Here is a 20,839-nt window from a genome sequence, read left to right as displayed (position 1 = left end):
TATGTAATGTATATTTACTGTACTTTTTGATATTTTATATACAGTATATTAAATATAATTATTGTAATTTTTGAGAGTTTATTTACAGTATATTACATATAATTACTGTAGTTTTTGATAGTTTATTTACAGTATATATAACACATATTTGGTGTACTTTTTGATATTTTATGTACAGTATGTAATGTATATTTACTGTACTTTTTGATATTTTATTTACAGTATATAATATAGATTTGGTGTAATTTTTGGTATTTTATGTACAGTATATTAATTATAATTACTGTAATTTTTGATAGTTTATTTACAGTATATTACATATAATTACTGTAGTTTTTGATAGTTTATTTACAGTATATATAACACATATTTGGTGTACTTTTTGATATTTTATGTACAGTATGTAATGTATATTTACTGTACTTTTTGATATTTTATGTACAGTATATTAAATATAATTACTGTAATTTTTGATAGTTTATGTACAGTATATTACATATAATTACTGTAGTTTTTGATGGTTTATTTACAGTATATATAACACATATTTGGTGTACTTTTTGATATTTTATGTACAGTATGTAATGTATATTTACTGTACTTTTTGATATTTTATTTACAGTATATAATATAGATTTGGTGTAATTTTTGATATTTTATGTACAGTATATTAAATATAATTACTGTAATTTTTGATAGTTTATTTACAGTATATTACATATAATTACTGTAGTTTTTGATAGTTTATTTACAGTATATATAACACATATTTGGTGTACTTTTTGATATTTTATGTACAGTATGTAATGTATATTTACTGTACTTTTTGATATTTTATGTACAGTATATTAAATATAATTACTGTAATTTTTGATAGTTTATGTACAGTATATTACATATAATTACTGTAGTTTTTGATGGTTTATTTACAGTATATATAACACATATTTGGTGTACTTTTTGATATTTTATGTACAGTATGTAATGTATATTTACTGTACTTTTTGATATTTTATTTACAGTATATAATATAGATTTGGTGTAATTTTTGATATTTTATGTACAGTATATTAAATATAATTACTGTAATTTTTGATAGTTTATTTACAGTATATTACATATAATTACTGTAGTTTTTGATAGTTTATTTACAGTATATATAACACATATTTGGTGTACTTTTTGATATTTTATGTACAGTATGTAATGTATATTTACTGTACTTTTTGATATTTTATTTACAGTATATAATATAGATTTGGTGTAATTTTTGGTATTTTATGTACAGTATATTAAATATAATTACTGTAGTTTTTGATAGTTTATTTACAGTATATATAACTCATATTTGCTGTACTTTTTGATATTTTATGTACAGTATGTAATGTATATTTACTGTACTATTTGATATTTTATTTACAGTATATAATAAACATTTGGTGTAATTTTAGATAGTTTATTTACAGTATATTAAGTATAATTACTGTAGTTTTTGATAGTTTACTTACAGTATATATGACATATTTGGTGTACTTTTTGATATTTTATGTACAGTATGTATTGTATATTTACTGTACTTTTTGATATTTTATTTACAGTATATAATATAGATTTGGTGTAATTTTTGATATTTTATGTACAGTATATTAAATATAATTACTGTAGTTTTTGATAGTTTATGTACAGTATATTACATATAATTACTGTAGTTTTTGATGGTTTATTTACAGTATATATAACACATATTTGGTGTACTTTTTGATATTTTATGTACAGTACGTAATGTATATTTACTGTACTTTTTGATATTTTATTTACAGTATATAATATAGATTTGGTGTAATTTTTGATATTTTATGTACAGTATATTAAATATAATTACTGTAATTTTTGATAGTTTATTTACAGTATATTACATATAATTACTGTAGTTTTTGATAGTTTATTTACAGTATATATAACACATATTTGGTGTACTTTTTGATATTTTATGTACAGTATGTAATGTATATTTACTGTACTTTTTGATATTTTATGTACAGTATATTAAATATAATTACTGTAATTTTTGATAGTTTATGTACAGTATATTACATATAATTACTGTAGTTTTTGATGGTTTATTTACAGTATATATAACACATATTTGGTGTACTTTTTGATATTTTATGTACAGTATGTAATGTATATTTACTGTACTTTTTGATATTTTATTTACAGTATATAATATAGATTTGGTGTAATTTTTGATATTTTATGTACAGTATATTAAATATAATTACTGTAATTTTTGATAGTTTATTTACAGTATATTACATATAATTACTGTAGTTTTTGATAGTTTATTTACAGTATATATAACACATATTTGGTGTACTTTTTGATATTTTATGTACAGTATGTAATGTATATTTACTGTACTTTTTGATATTTTATTTACAGTATATAATATAGATTTGGTGTAATTTTTGGTATTTTATGTACAGTATATTAAATATAATTACTGTAGTTTTTGATAGTTTATTTACAGTATATATAACACATATTTGGTGTACTTTTTGATATTTTATGTACAGTATGTAATGTATATTTACTGTCCTTTTTGATATTTTATTTACACTATATAATATAGATTTGGTGTAATTTTTGATATTTTATGTACAGTATATTAATTATAATTACTGTAATTTTTCATAGTTTATTTACAGTATATTACATATAATTACTGTAGTTTTTGATAGTTTATTTACAGAATATATAACACATATTTGGTGTACTTTTTGATATTTTATGTACAGTATGTAATGTATATTTACTGTACTTTTTGATATTTTATTTACAGTATATAATATAGATTTGGTGTAATTTTTGGTATTTTATGTACAGTATATTAAATATAATTACTGTAGTTTTTGATAGTTTATTTACAGTATATATAACTCATATTTGCTGTACTTTTTGATATTTTATGTACAGTATGTAATGTATATTTACTGTACTTTTTGATATTTTATTTACAGTATATAATAAACATTTGGTGTAATTTTAGATAGTTTATTTACAGTATATTAAGTATAATTACTGTAGTTTTTGATAGTTTACTTACAGTATATATGACATATTTGGTGTACTTTTTGATATTTTATGTACAGTATGTATTGTATATTTACTGTACTTTTTGATATTTTATTTACAGTATATAATATAGATTTGGTGTAATTTTTGATATTTTATGTACAGTATATTAAATATAATTACTGTAGTTTTTGATAGTTTATGTACAGTATATTACATATAATTACTGTAGTTTTTGATGGTTTATTTACAGTATATATAACACATATTTGGTGTACTTTTTGATATTTTACGTACAGTACGTAATGTATATTTACTGTACTTTTTGATATTTTATTTACAGTATATAATATAGATTTGGTGTAATTTTTGATATTTTATGTACAGTATATTAAATATAATTACTGTAATTTTTGATAGTTTATTTACAGTATATTACATATAATTACTGTAGTTTTTGATAGTTTATTTACAGTATATATAACACATATTTGGTGTACTTTTTGGTATTTTATGTACAGTATGTAATGTATATTTACTGTACTTTTTGATATTTTATTTACAGTATATAATATAGATTTGGTGTAATTTTTGGTATTTTATGTACAGTATATTAAATATAATTACTGTAGTTTTTGATAGTTTATTTACAGTATATATAACTCATATTTGCTGTACTTTTTGATATTTTATGTACAGTATGTAATGTATATTTACTGTACTATTTGATATTTTATTTACAGTATATAATAAACATTTGGTGTAATTTTAGATAGTTTATTTACAGTATATTAAGTATAATTACTGTAGTTTTTGATAGTTTACTTACAGTATATATGACATATTTGGTGTACTTTTTGATATTTTATGTACAGTATGTATTGTATATTTACTGTACTTTTTGATATTTTATTTACAGTATATAATATAGATTTGGTGTAATTTTTGATATTTTATGTACAGTATATTAAATATAATTACTGTAGTTTTTGATAGTTTATGTACAGTATATTACATATAATTACTGTAGTTTTTGATGGTTTATTTACAGTATATATAACACATATTTGGTGTACTTTTTGATATTTTATGTACAGTACGTAATGTATATTTACTGTACTTTTTGATATTTTATTTACAGTATATAATATAGATTTGGTGTAATTTTTGATATTTTATGTACAGTATATTAAATATAATTACTGTAATTTTTGATAGTTTATTTACAGTATATTACATATAATTACTGTAGTTTTTGATAGTTTATTTACAGTATATATAACACATATTTGGTGTACTTTTTGATATTTTATGTGCAGTATGTAATGTATATTTACTGTATTTTTGATATTTTATGTACAGTATATTAAATATAATTACTGTAATTTTTGATAGTTTATGTACAGTATATTACATATAATTACTGTAGTTTTTGATGGTTTATTTACAGTATATATAACACATATTTGGTGTACTTTTTGATATTTTATGTACAGTATGTAATGTATATTTACTGTACTTTTTGATATTTTATTTACAGTATATAATATAGATTTGGTGTAATTTTTGATATTTTATGTACAGTATATTAAATATAATTACTGTAATTTTTGATAGTTTATTTACAGTATATTACATATAATTACTGTAGTTTTTGATAGTTTATTTACAGTATATATAACACATATTTGGTGTACTTTTTGATATTTTATGTACAGTATGTAATGTATATTTACTGTACTTTTTGATATTTTATTTACAGTATATAATATAGATTTGGTGTAATTTTTGGTATTTTATGTACAGTATATTAAATATAATTACTGTAGTTTTTGATAGTTTATTTACAGTATATATAACTCATATTTGCTGTACTTTTTGATATTTTATGTACAGTATGTAATGTATATTTACTGTACTATTTGATATTTTATTTACAGTATATAATAAACATTTGGTGTAATTTTAGATAGTTTATTTACAGTATATTAAGTATAATTACTGTAGTTTTTGATAGTTTACTTACAGTATATATGACATATTTGGTGTACTTTTTGATATTTTATGTACAGTATGTATTGTATATTTACTGTACTTTTTGATATTTTATTTACAGTATATAATATAGATTTGGTGTAATTTTTGATATTTTATGTACAGTATATTAAATATAATTACTGTAGTTTTTGATAGTTTATGTACAGTATATTACATATAATTACTGTAGTTTTTGATGGTTTATTTACAGTATATATAACACATATTTGGTGTACTTTTTGATATTTTATGTACAGTACGTAATGTATATTTACTGTACTTTTTGATATTTTATTTACAGTATATAATATAGATTTGGTGTAATTTTTGATATTTTATGTACAGTATATTAAATATAATTACTGTAGTTTTTGATAGTTTATGTACAGTATATTACATATAATTACTGTAGTTTTTGATGGTTTATTTACAGTATATATAACACATATTTGGTGTACTTTTTGATATTTTATGTACAGTACGTAATGTATATTTACTGTACTTTTTGATATTTTATTTACAGTATATAATATAGATTTGGTGTAATTTTTGATATTTTATGTACAGTATATTAAATATAATTACTGTAATTTTTGATAGTTTATTTACAGTATATTACATATAATTACTGTAGTTTTTGATAGTTTATTTACAGTATATATAACACATATTTGGTGTACTTTTTGATATTTTATGTACAGTATGTAATGTATATTTACTGTACTTTTTGATATTTTATGTACAGTATATTAAATATCATTACTGTAATTTTTGATAGTTTATGTACAGTATATTACATATAATTACTGTAGTTTTTGATGGTTTATTTACAGTATATATAACACATATTTGGTGTACTTTTTGATATTTTATGTACAGTATGTAATGTATATTTACTGTACTTTTTGATATTTTATGTACAGTATATTAAATATAATTACTGTAATTTTTGATAGTTTATTTACAGTATATTACATATAATTACTGTAGTTTTTGATAGTTTATTTACAGTATATATAACACATATTTGGTGTACTTCTTGATATTTTATGTACAGTATGTAATGTATATTTACTGTACTTTTTGATATTTTATTTACAGTATATAATATAGATTTGGTGTAATTTTTGGTATTTTATGTACAGTATATTAAATATAATTACTGTAGTTTTTGATAGTTTATTTACAGTATACATAACTCATATTTGCTGTACTTTTTGATATTTTATGTACAGTATGTAATGTATATTTACTGTACTATTTGATATTTTATTTACAGTATATAATAAACATTTGGTGTAATTTTAGATAGTTTATTTACAGTATATTAAGTATAATTACTGTAGTTTTTGATAGTTTACTTACAGTATATATGACACATATTTGGTGTACTTTTTGATATTTTATGTACAGTATGTATTGTATATTTACTGTACTTTTTGATATTTTATTTACAGTATATAATATAGATTTGGTGTAATTTTTGATATTTTATGTACAGTATATTAAATATAATTACTGTAGTTTTTGATAGTTTATGTACAGTATATTACATATAATTACTGTAGTTTTTGATAGTTTATTTACAGTATATATAACACATATTTGGTGTACTTTTTGATATTTTATGTACAGTACGTAATGTATATTTACTGTACTTTTGATATTTTATTTACAGTATATAATATAGATTTGGTGTAATTTTTGGTATTTTATGTACAGTATATTAAATATAATTACTGTAGTTTTTGATAGTTTATTTACAGTATATATAACTCATATTTGCTGTACTTTTTGATATTTTATGTACAGTATGTAATGTATATTTACTGTACTATTTGATATTTTATTTACAGTATATAATAAACATTTGGTGTAATTTTAGATAGTTTATTTACAGTATATTAAGTATAATTACTGTAGTTTTTGATAGTTTACTTACAGTATATATGACATATTTGGTGTACTTTTTGATATTTTATGTACAGTATGTATTGTATATTTACTGTACTTTTTGATATTTTATTTACAGTATATAATATAGATTTGGTGTAATTTTTGATATTTTATGTACAGTATATTAAATATAATTACTGTAGTTTTTGATAGTTTATGTACAGTATATTACATATAATTACTGTAGTTTTTGATGGTTTATTTACAGTATATATAACACATATTTGGTGTACTTTTTGATATTTTATGTACAGTACGTAATGTATATTTACTGTACTTTTTGATATTTTATTTACAGTATATAATATAGATTTGGTGTAATTTTTGATATTTTATGTACAGTATATTAAATATAATTACTGTAATTTTTGATAGTTTATTTACAGTATATTACATATAATTACTGTAGTTTTTGATAGTTTATTTACAGTATATATAACACATATTTGGTGTACTTTTTGATATTTTATGTACAGTATGTAATGTATATTTACTGTACTTTTTGATATTTTATGTACAGTATATTAAATATAATTACTGTAATTTTTGATAGTTTATGTACAGTATATTACATATAATTACTGTAGTTTTTGATGGTTTATTTACAGTATATATAACACATATTTGGTGTACTTTTTGATATTTTATGTACAGTATGTAATGTATATTTACTGTACTTTTTGATATTTTATTTACAGTATATAATATAGATTTGGTGTAATTTTTGATATTTTATGTACAGTATATTAAATATAATTACTGTAATTTTTGATAGTTTATTTACAGTATATTACATATAATTACTGTAGTTTTTGATAGTTTATTTACAGTATATATAACACATATTTGGTGTACTTTTTGATATTTTATGTACAGTATGTAATGTATATTTACTGTACTTTTTGATATTTTATTTACAGTATATAATATAGATTTGGTGTAATTTTTGGTATTTTATGTACAGTATATTAAATATAATTACTGTAGTTTTTGATAGTTTATTTACAGTATATATAACTCATATTTGCTGTACTTTTTGATATTTTATGTACAGTATGTAATGTATATTTACTGTACTATTTGATATTTTATTTACAGTATATAATAAACATTTGGTGTAATTTTAGATAGTTTATTTACAGTATATTAAGTATAATTACTGTAGTTTTTGATAGTTTACTTACAGTATATATGACATATTTGGTGTACTTTTTGATATTTTATGTACAGTATGTATTGTATATTTACTGTACTTTTTGATATTTTATTTACAGTATATAATATAGATTTGGTGTAATTTTTGATATTTTATGTACAGTATATTAAATATGATTACTGTAGTTTTTGATAGTTTATGTACAGTATATTACATATAATTACTGTAGTTTTTGATGGTTTATTTACAGTATATATAACACATATTTGGTGTACTTTTTGATATTTTATGTACAGTACGTAATGTATATTTACTGTACTTTTTGATATTTTATTTACAGTATATAATATAGATTTGGTGTAATTTTTGATATTTTATGTACAGTATATTAAATATAATTACTGTAGTTTTTGATAGTTTATGTACAGTATATTACATATAATTACTGTAGTTTTTGATGGTTTATTTACAGTATATATAACACATATTTGGTGTACTTTTTGATATTTTATGTACAGTACGTAATGTATATTTACTGTACTTTTTGATATTTTATATACAGTATATTAAATATAATTATTGTAATTTTTGAGAGTTTATTTACAGTATATTACATATAATTACTGTAGTTTTTGATAGTTTATTTACAGTATATATAACACATATTTGGTGTACTTTTTGATATTTTATGTACAGTATGTAATGTATATTTACTGTACTTTTTGATATTTTATTTACAGTATATAATATAGATTTGGTGTAATTTTTGGTATTTTATGTACAGTATATTAATTATAATTACTGTAATTTTTGATAGTTTATTTACAGTATATTACATATAATTACTGTAGTTTTTGATAGTTTATTTACAGTATATATAACACATATTTGGTGTACTTTTTGATATTTTATGTACAGTATGTAATGTATATTTACTGTACTTTTTGATATTTTATGTACAGTATATTAAATATAATTACTGTAATTTTTGATAGTTTATGTACAGTATATTACATATAATTACTGTAGTTTTTGATGGTTTATTTACAGTATATATAACACATATTTGGTGTACTTTTTGATATTTTATGTACAGTATGTAATGTATATTTACTGTCCTTTTTGATATTTTATTTACAGTATATAATATAGATTTGGTGTAATTTTTGATATTTTATGTACAGTATATTAATTATAATTACTGTAATTTTTCATAGTTTATTTACAGTATATTACATATAATTACTGTAGTTTTTGATAGTTTATTTACAGTATATATAACACATATTTGGTGTACTTTTTGATATTTTATGTACAGTATGTAATGTATATTTACTGTACTTTTTGATATTTTATTTACAGTATATAATATAGATTTGGTGTAATTTTTGGTATTTTATGTACAGTATATTAAATATAATTACTGTAGTTTTTGATAGTTTATTTACAGTATATATAACTCATATTTGCTGTACTTTTTGATATTTTATGTACAGTGTGTAATGTATATTTACTGTACTATTTGATATTTTATTTACAGTATATAATAAACATTTGGTGTAATTTTTGATAGTTTATTTACAGTATATTAAGTATAATTACTGTAGTTTTTGATAGTTTATTTACAGTATATATGACACATATTTGGTGTACTTTTTGATATTTTATGTACAGTATGTATTGTATATTTACTGTACTTTTTGATATTTTATTTACAGTATATAATATAGATTTGGTGTAATTTTTGATATTTTATGTACAGTATATTAAATATAATTACTGTAGTTTTTGATAGTTTATGTACAGTATATTACATATAATTACTGTAGTTTTTGATAGTTTATTTACAGTATATATAACACATATTTGGTGTACTTTTTGATATTTTATGTACATTATGTAATGTATATTTACTGTACTTTTTGATATTTTATGTACAGTATATTAAATATAATTACTGTAATTTTTGATAGTTTATTTACAGTATATTACATATAATTACTGTAGTTTTTGATAGTTTATTTACAGTATATATAACACATATTTGGTGTACTATTTGATATTTTATGTACAGTATGTAATGTATATTTACTGTACTTTTTGATATTTTATTTACAGTATATAATATAGATTTGGTGTAATTTTTGGTATTTTATGTACAGTATATTAAATATAATTACTGTAGTTTTCGATAGTTTATTTACAGTATAACTCATATTTGCTGTACTTTTTGATATTTTATGTACAGTATGTAATGTATATTTACTGTACTATTTGATATTTTATTTACAGTATATAATAAACATTTGGTGTAATTTTTGATAGTTTATTTACAGTATATTAAGTATAATTACGGTAGTTTTTGATAGTTTATTTACAGTATATATGACACATATTTGGTGTACTTTTTGATATTTTATGTACAGTATGTATTGTATATTTACTGTACTTTTTGATATTTTATTTACAGTATATAATATAGATTTGGTGTAATTTTTGATATTTTATGTACAGTATATTAAATATAATTACTGTAGTTTTTGATAGTTTATGTACAGTATATTACATATAATTACTGTAGTTTTTGATAGTTTATTTACAGTATATATAACACATATTTGGTGTACTTTTTGATATTTTATGTACAGTACGTAATGTATATTTACTGTACTTTTTGATATTTTATTTACAGTATATAATATAGATTTGGTGTAATTTTTGATATTTTATCTACAGTATATTAAATATAATTACTGTAATTTTTGATAGTTTATTTACAGTATATTACATATAATTACTGTAGTTTTTGATAGTTTATTTACAGTATATATAACACATATTTGGTGTATTTTTGATATTTTATGTACAGTACGTAATGTATATTTACTGTACTTTTTGATATTTTATGTACAGTATATTAAATATAATTACTGTAATTTTTGATAGTTTATTTACAGTATATTACATATAACTACTGTAGTTTTTGATAGTTTATTTACAGTATATATAACACATATTTGGTGTACTTCTTGATATTTTATGTACAGTATGTAATGTATATTTACTGTACTTTTTGATATTTTATATACAGTATATTAAATATAATTATTGTAATTTTTGAGAGTTTATTTACAGTATATTACATATAATTACTGTAGTTTTTGATAGTTTATTTACAGTATATATAACACATATTTGGTGTACTTTTTGATATTTTATGTACAGTATGTAATGTATATTTACTGTACTTTTTGATATTTTATTTACAGTATATAATATAGATTTGGTGTAATTTTTGGTATTTTATGTACAGTATATTAATTATAATTACTGTAATTTTTGATAGTTTATTTACAGTATATTACATATAATTACTGTAGTTTTTGATAGTTTATTTACAGTATATATAACACATATTTGGTGTACTTTTTGATATTTTATGTACAGTATGTAATGTATATTTACTGTACTTTTTGATATTTTATGTACAGTATATTAAATATAATTACTGTAATTTTTGATAGTTTATGTACAGTATATTACATATAATTACTGTAGTTTTTGATGGTTTATTTACAGTATATATAACACATATTTGGTGTACTTTTTGATATTTTATGTACAGTATGTAATGTATATTTACTGTACTTTTTGATATTTTATTTACAGTATATAATATAGATTTGGTGTAATTTTTGATATTTTATGTACAGTATATTAAATATAATTACTGTAATTTTTGATAGTTTATTTACAGTATATTACATATAATTACTGTAGTTTTTGATAGTTTATTTACAGTATATATAACACATATTTGGTGTACTTTTTGATATTTTATGTACAGTATGTAATGTATATTTACTGTACTTTTTGATATTTTATGTACAGTATATTAAATATAATTACTGTAATTTTTGATAGTTTATGTACAGTATATTACATATAATTACTGTAGTTTTTGATGGTTTATTTACAGTATATATAACACATATTTGGTGTACTTTTTGATATTTTATGTACAGTATGTAATGTATATTTACTGTACTTTTTGATATTTTATTTACAGTATATAATATAGATTTGGTGTAATTTTTGATATTTTATGTACAGTATATTAAATATAATTACTGTAATTTTTGATAGTTTATTTACAGTATATTACATATAATTACTGTAGTTTTTGATAGTTTATTTACAGTATATATAACACATATTTGGTGTACTTTTTGGTATTTTATGTACAGTATGTAATGTATATTTACTGTACTTTTTGATATTTTATTTACAGTATATAATATAGATTTGGTGTAATTTTTGGTATTTTATGTACAGTATATTAAATATAATTACTGTAGTTTTTGATAGTTTATTTACAGTATATATAACTCATATTTGCTGTACTTTTTGATATTTTATGTACAGTATGTAATGTATATTTACTGTACTATTTGATATTTTATTTACAGTATATAATAAACATTTGGTGTAATTTTAGATAGTTTATTTACAGTATATTAAGTATAATTACTGTAGTTTTTGATAGTTTACTTACAGTATATATGACATATTTGGTGTACTTTTTGATATTTTATGTACAGTATGTATTGTATATTTACTGTACTTTTTGATATTTTATTTACAGTATATAATATAGATTTGGTGTAATTTTTGATATTTTATGTACAGTATATTAAATATAATTACTGTAGTTTTTGATAGTTTATGTACAGTATATTACATATAATTACTGTAGTTTTTGATGGTTTATTTACAGTATATATAACACATATTTGGTGTACTTTTTGATATTTTATGTACAGTACGTAATGTATATTTACTGTACTTTTTGATATTTTATTTACAGTATATAATATAGATTTGGTGTAATTTTTGATATTTTATGTACAGTATATTAAATATAATTACTGTAATTTTTGATAGTTTATTTACAGTATATTACATATAATTACTGTAGTTTTTGATAGTTTATTTACAGTATATATAACACATATTTGGTGTACTTTTTGATATTTTATGTACAGTATGTAATGTATATTTACTGTACTTTTTGATATTTTATGTACAGTATATTAAATATAATTACTGTAATTTTTGATAGTTTATGTACAGTATATTACATATAATTACTGTAGTTTTTGATGGTTTATTTACAGTATATATAACACATATTTGGTGTACTTTTTGATATTTTATGTACAGTATGTAATGTATATTTACTGTACTTTTTGATATTTTATTTACAGTATATAATATAGATTTGGTGTAATTTTTGATATTTTATGTACAGTATATTAAATATAATTACTGTAATTTTTGATAGTTTATTTACAGTATATTACATATAATTACTGTAGTTTTTGATAGTTTATTTACAGTATATATAACACATATTTGGTGTACTTTTTGATATTTTATGTACAGTATGTAATGTATATTTACTGTACTTTTTGATATTTTATGTACAGTATATTAAATATAATTACTGTAATTTTTGATAGTTTATGTACAGTATATTACATATAATTACTGTAGTTTTTGATGGTTTATTTACAGTATATATAACACATATTTGGTGTACTTTTTGATATTTTATGTACAGTATGTAATGTATATTTACTGTACTTTTTGATATTTTATTTACAGTATATAATATAGATTTGGTGTAATTTTTGATATTTTATGTACAGTATATTAAATATAATTACTGTAATTTTTGATAGTTTATTTACAGTATATTACATATAATTACTGTAGTTTTTGATAGTTTATTTACAGTATATATAACACATATTTGGTGTACTTTTTGATATTTTATGTACAGTATGTAATGTATATTTACTGTACTTTTTGATATTTTATTTACAGTATATAATATAGATTTGGTGTAATTTTTGGTATTTTATGTACAGTATATTAAATATAATTACTGTAGTTTTTGATAGTTTATTTACAGTATATATAACACATATTTGGTGTACTTTTTGATATTTTATGTACAGTATGTAATGTATATTTACTGTCCTTTTTGATATTTTATTTACACTATATAATATAGATTTGGTGTAATTTTTGATATTTTATGTACAGTATATTAATTATAATTACTGTAATTTTTCATAGTTTATTTACAGTATATTACATATAATTACTGTAGTTTTTGATAGTTTATTTACAGAATATATAACACATATTTGGTGTACTTTTTGATATTTTATGTACAGTATGTAATGTATATTTACTGTACTTTTTGATATTTTATTTACAGTATATAATATAGATTTGGTGTAATTTTTGGTATTTTATGTACAGTATATTAAATATAATTACTGTAGTTTTTGATAGTTTATTTACAGTATATATAACTCATATTTGCTGTACTTTTTGATATTTTATGTACAGTATGTAATGTATATTTACTGTACTTTTTGATATTTTATTTACAGTATATAATAAACATTTGGTGTAATTTTAGATAGTTTATTTACAGTATATTAAGTATAATTACTGTAGTTTTTGATAGTTTACTTACAGTATATATGACATATTTGGTGTACTTTTTGATATTTTATGTACAGTATGTATTGTATATTTACTGTACTTTTTGATATTTTATTTACAGTATATAATATAGATTTGGTGTAATTTTTGATATTTTATGTACAGTATATTAAATATGATTACTGTAGTTTTTGATAGTTTATGTACAGTATATTACATATAATTACTGTAGTTTTTGATGGTTTATTTACAGTATATATAACACATATTTGGTGTACTTTTTGATATTTTATGTACAGTACGTAATGTATATTTACTGTACTTTTTGATATTTTATTTACAGTATATAATATAGATTTGGTGTAATTTTTGATATTTTATGTACAGTATATTAAATATAATTACTGTAGTTTTTGATAGTTTATGTACAGTATATTACATATAATTACTGTAGTTTTTGATGGTTTATTTACAGTATATATAACACATATTTGGTGTACTTTTTGATATTTTATGTACAGTACGTAATGTATATTTACTGTACTTTTTGATATTTTATATACAGTATATTAAATATAATTATTGTAATTTTTGAGAGTTTATTTACAGTATATTACATATAATTACTGTAGTTTTTGATAGTTTATTTACAGTATATATAACACATATTTGGTGTACTTTTTGATATTTTATGTACAGTATGTAATGTATATTTACTGTACTTTTTGATATTTTATTTACAGTATATAATATAGATTTGGTGTAATTTTTGGTATTTTATGTACAGTATATTAATTATAATTACTGTAATTTTTGATAGTTTATTTACAGTATATTACATATAATTACTGTAGTTTTTGATAGTTTATTTACAGTATATATAACACATATTTGGTGTACTTTTTGATATTTTATGTACAGTATGTAATGTATATTTACTGTACTTTTTGATATTTTATGTACAGTATATTAAATATAATTACTGTAATTTTTGATAGTTTATGTACAGTATATTACATATAATTACTGTAGTTTTTGATGGTTTATTTACAGTATATATAACACATATTTGGTGTACTTTTTGATATTTTATGTACAGTATGTAATGTATATTTACTGTACTTTTTGATATTTTATTTACAGTATATAATAAACATTTGGTGTAATTTTAGATAGTTTATTTACAGTATATTAAGTATAATTACTGTAGTTTTTGATAGTTTACTTACAGTATATATGACATATTTGGTGTACTTTTTGATATTTTATGTACAGTATGTATTGTATATTTACTGTACTTTTTGATATTTTATTTACAGTATATAATATAGATTTGGTGTAATTTTTGATATTTTATGTACAGTATATTAAATATGATTACTGTAGTTTTTGATAGTTTATGTACAGTATATTACATATAATTACTGTAGTTTTTGATGGTTTATTTACAGTATATATAACACATATTTGGTGTACTTTTTGATATTTTATGTACAGTACGTAATGTATATTTACTGTACTTTTTGATATTTTATTTACAGTATATAATATAGATTTGGTGTAATTTTTGATATTTTATGTACAGTATATTAAATATAATTACTGTAGTTTTTGATAGTTTATGTACAGTATATTACATATAATTACTGTAGTTTTTGATGGTTTATTTACAGTATATATAACACATATTTGGTGTACTTTTTGATATTTTATGTACAGTACGTAATGTATATTTACTGTACTTTTTGATATTTTATATACAGTATATTAAATATAATTATTGTAATTTTTGAGAGTTTATTTACAGTATATTACATATAATTACTGTAGTTTTTGATAGTTTATTTACAGTATATATAACACATATTTGGTGTACTTTTTGATATTTTATGTACAGTATGTAATGTATATTTACTGTACTTTTTGATATTTTATTTACAGTATATAATATAGATTTGGTGTAATTTTTGGTATTTTATGTACAGTATATTAATTATAATTACTGTAATTTTTGATAGTTTATTTACAGTATATTACATATAATTACTGTAGTTTTTGATAGTTTATTTACAGTATATATAACACATATTTGGTGTACTTTTTGATATTTTATGTACAGTATGTAATGTATATTTACTGTACTTTTTGATATTTTATGTACAGTATATTAAATATAATTACTGTAATTTTTGATAGTTTATGTACAGTATATTACATATAATTACTGTAGTTTTTGATGGTTTATTTACAGTATATATAACACATATTTGGTGTACTTTTTGATATTTTATGTACAGTATGTAATGTATATTTACTGTCCTTTTTGATATTTTATTTACAGTATATAATATAGATTTGGTGTAATTTTTGATATTTTATGTACAGTATATTAATTATAATTACTGTAATTTTTCATAGTTTATTTACAGTATATTACATATAATTACTGTAGTTTTTGATAGTTTATTTACAGTATATATAACACATATTTGGTGTACTTTTTGATATTTTATGTACAGTATGTAATGTATATTTACTGTACTTTTTGATATTTTATTTACAGTATATAATATAGATTTGGTGTAATTTTTGGTATTTTATGTACAGTATATTAAATATAATTACTGTAGTTTTTGATAGTTTATTTACAGTATATATAACTCATATTTGCTGTACTTTTTGATATTTTATGTACAGTGTGTAATGTATATTTACTGTACTATTTGATATTTTATTTACAGTATATAATAAACATTTGGTGTAATTTTTGATAGTTTATTTACAGTATATTAAGTATAATTACTGTAGTTTTTGATAGTTTATTTACAGTATATATGACACATATTTGGTGTACTTTTTGATATTTTATGTACAGTATGTATTGTATATTTACTGTACTTTTTGATATTTTATTTACAGTATATAATATAGATTTGGTGTAATTTTTGATATTTTATGTACAGTATATTAAATATAATTACTGTAGTTTTTGATAGTTTATGTACAGTATATTACATATAATTACTGTAGTTTTTGATAGTTTATTTACAGTATATATAACACATATTTGGTGTACTTTTTGATATTTTATGTACATTATGTAATGTATATTTACTGTACTTTTTGATATTTTATGTACAGTATATTAAATATAATTACTGTAATTTTTGATAGTTTATTTACAGTATATTACATATAATTACTGTAGTTTTTGATAGTTTATTTACAGTATATATAACACATATTTGGTGTACTATTTGATATTTTATGTACAGTATGTAATGTATATTTACTGTACTTTTTGATATTTTATTTACAGTATATAATATAGATTTGGTGTAATTTTTGGTATTTTATGTACAGTATATTAAATATAATTACTGTAGTTTTCGATAGTTTATTTACAGTATAACTCATATTTGCTGTACTTTTTGATATTTTATGTACAGTATGTAATGTATATTTACTGTACTATTTGATATTTTATTTACAGTATATAATAAACATTTGGTGTAATTTTTGATAGTTTATTTACAGTATATTAAGTATAATTACGGTAGTTTTTGATAGTTTATTTACAGTATATATGACACATATTTGGTGTACTTTTTGATATTTTATGTACAGTATGTATTGTATATTTACTGTACTTTTTGATATTTTATTTACAGTATATAATATAGATTTGGTGTAATTTTTGATATTTTATGTACAGTATATTAAATATAATTACTGTAGTTTTTGATAGTTTATGTACAGTATATTACATATAATTACTGTAGTTTTTGATAGTTTATTTACAGTATATATAACACATATTTGGTGTACTTTTTGATATTTTATGTACAGTACGTAATGTATATTTACTGTACTTTTTGATATTTTATTTACAGTATATAATATAGATTTGGTGTAATTTTTGATATTTTATCTACAGTATATTAAATATAATTACTGTAATTTTTGATAGTTTATTTACAGTATATTACATATAATTACTGTAGTTTTTGATAGTTTATTTACAGTATATATAACACATATTTGGTGTATTTTTGATATTTTATGTACAGTACGTAATGTATATTTACTGTACTTTTTGATATTTTATGTACAGTATATTAAATATAATTACTGTAATTTTTGATAGTTTATTTACAGTATATTACATATAACTACTGTAGTTTTTGATAGTTTATTTACAGTATATATAACACATATTTGGTGTACTTCTTGATATTTTATGTACAGTATGTAATGTATATTTACTGTACTTTTTGATATTTTATATACAGTATATTAAATATAATTATTGTAATTTTTGAGAGTTTATTTACAGTATATTACATATAATTACTGTAGTTTTTGATAGTTTATTTACAGTATATATAACACATATTTGGTGTACTTTTTGATATTTTATGTACAGTATGTAATGTATATTTACTGTACTTTTTGATATTTTATTTACAGTATATAATATAGATTTGGTGTAATTTTTGGTATTTTATGTACAGTATATTAATTATAATTACTGTAATTTTTGATAGTTTATTTACAGTATATTACATATAATTACTGTAGTTTTTGATAGTTTATTTACAGTATATATAACACATATTTGGTGTACTTTTTGATATTTTATGTACAGTATGTAATGTATATTTACTGTACTTTTTGATATTTTATGTACAGTATATTAAATATAATTACTGTAATTTTTGATAGTTTATGTACAGTATATTACATATAATTACTGTAGTTTTTGATGGTTTATTTACAGTATATATAACACATATTTGGTGTACTTTTTGATATTTTATGTACAGTATGTAATGTATATTTACTGTACTTTTTGATATTTTATTTACAGTATATAATATAGATTTGGTGTAATTTTTGATATTTTATGTACAGTATATTAAATATAATTACTGTAATTTTTGATAGTTTATTTACAGTATATTACATATAATTACTGTAGTTTTTGATAGTTTATTTACAGTATATATAACACATATTTGGTGTACTTTTTGATATTTTATGTACAGTATGTAATGTATATTTACTGTACTTTTTGATATTTTATGTACAGTATATTAAATATAATTACTGTAATTTTTGATAGTTTATGTACAGTATATTACATATAATTACTGTAGTTTTTGATGGTTTATTTACAGTATATATAACACATATTTGGTGTACTTTTTGATATTTTATGTACAGTATGTAATGTATATTTACTGTACTTTTTGATATTTTATTTACAGTATATAATATAGATTTGGTGTAATTTTTGATATTTTATGTACAGTATATTAAATATAATTACTGTAATTTTTGATAGTTTATTTACAGTATATTACATATAATTACTGTAGTTTTTGATAGTTTATTTACAGTATATATAACACATATTTGGTGTACTTTTTGGTATTTTATGTACAGTATGTAATGTATATTTACTGTACTTTTTGATATTTTATTTACAGTATATAATATAGATTTGGTGTAATTTTTGATATTTTATGTACAGTATATTAAATATAATTACTGTAGTTTTTGATAGTTTATTTACAGTATATATAACTCATATTTGCTGTACTTTTTGATATTTTATGTACAGTATGTAATGTATATTTACTGTACTATTTGATATTTTATTTACAGTATATAATAAACATTTGGTGTAATTTTAGATAGTTTATTTACAGTATATTAAGTATAATTACTGTAGTTTTTGATAGTTTACTTACAGTATATATGACATATTTGGTGTACTTTTTGATATTTTATGTACAGTATGTATTGTATATTTACTGTACTTTTTGATATTTTATTTACAGTATATAATATAGATTTGGTGTAATTTTTGATATTTTATGTACAGTATATTAAATATAATTACTGTAGTTTTTGATAGTTTATGTACAGTATATTACATATAATTACTGTAGTTTTTGATGGTTTATTTACAGTATATATAACACATATTTGGTGTACTTTTTGATATTTTATGTACAGTACGTAATGTATATTTACTGTACTTTTTGATATTTTATTTACAGTATATAATATAGATTTGGTGTAATT

Source organism: Pan troglodytes, chromosome 23, assembly GCF_028858775.2.
Source record: "Pan troglodytes isolate AG18354 chromosome 23, NHGRI_mPanTro3-v2.0_pri, whole genome shotgun sequence".
NCBI classification, from domain to species: Eukaryota; Metazoa; Chordata; class Mammalia; order Primates; family Hominidae; genus Pan; species Pan troglodytes.
Note: the sequence above shows the minus strand (reverse complement) of the source record.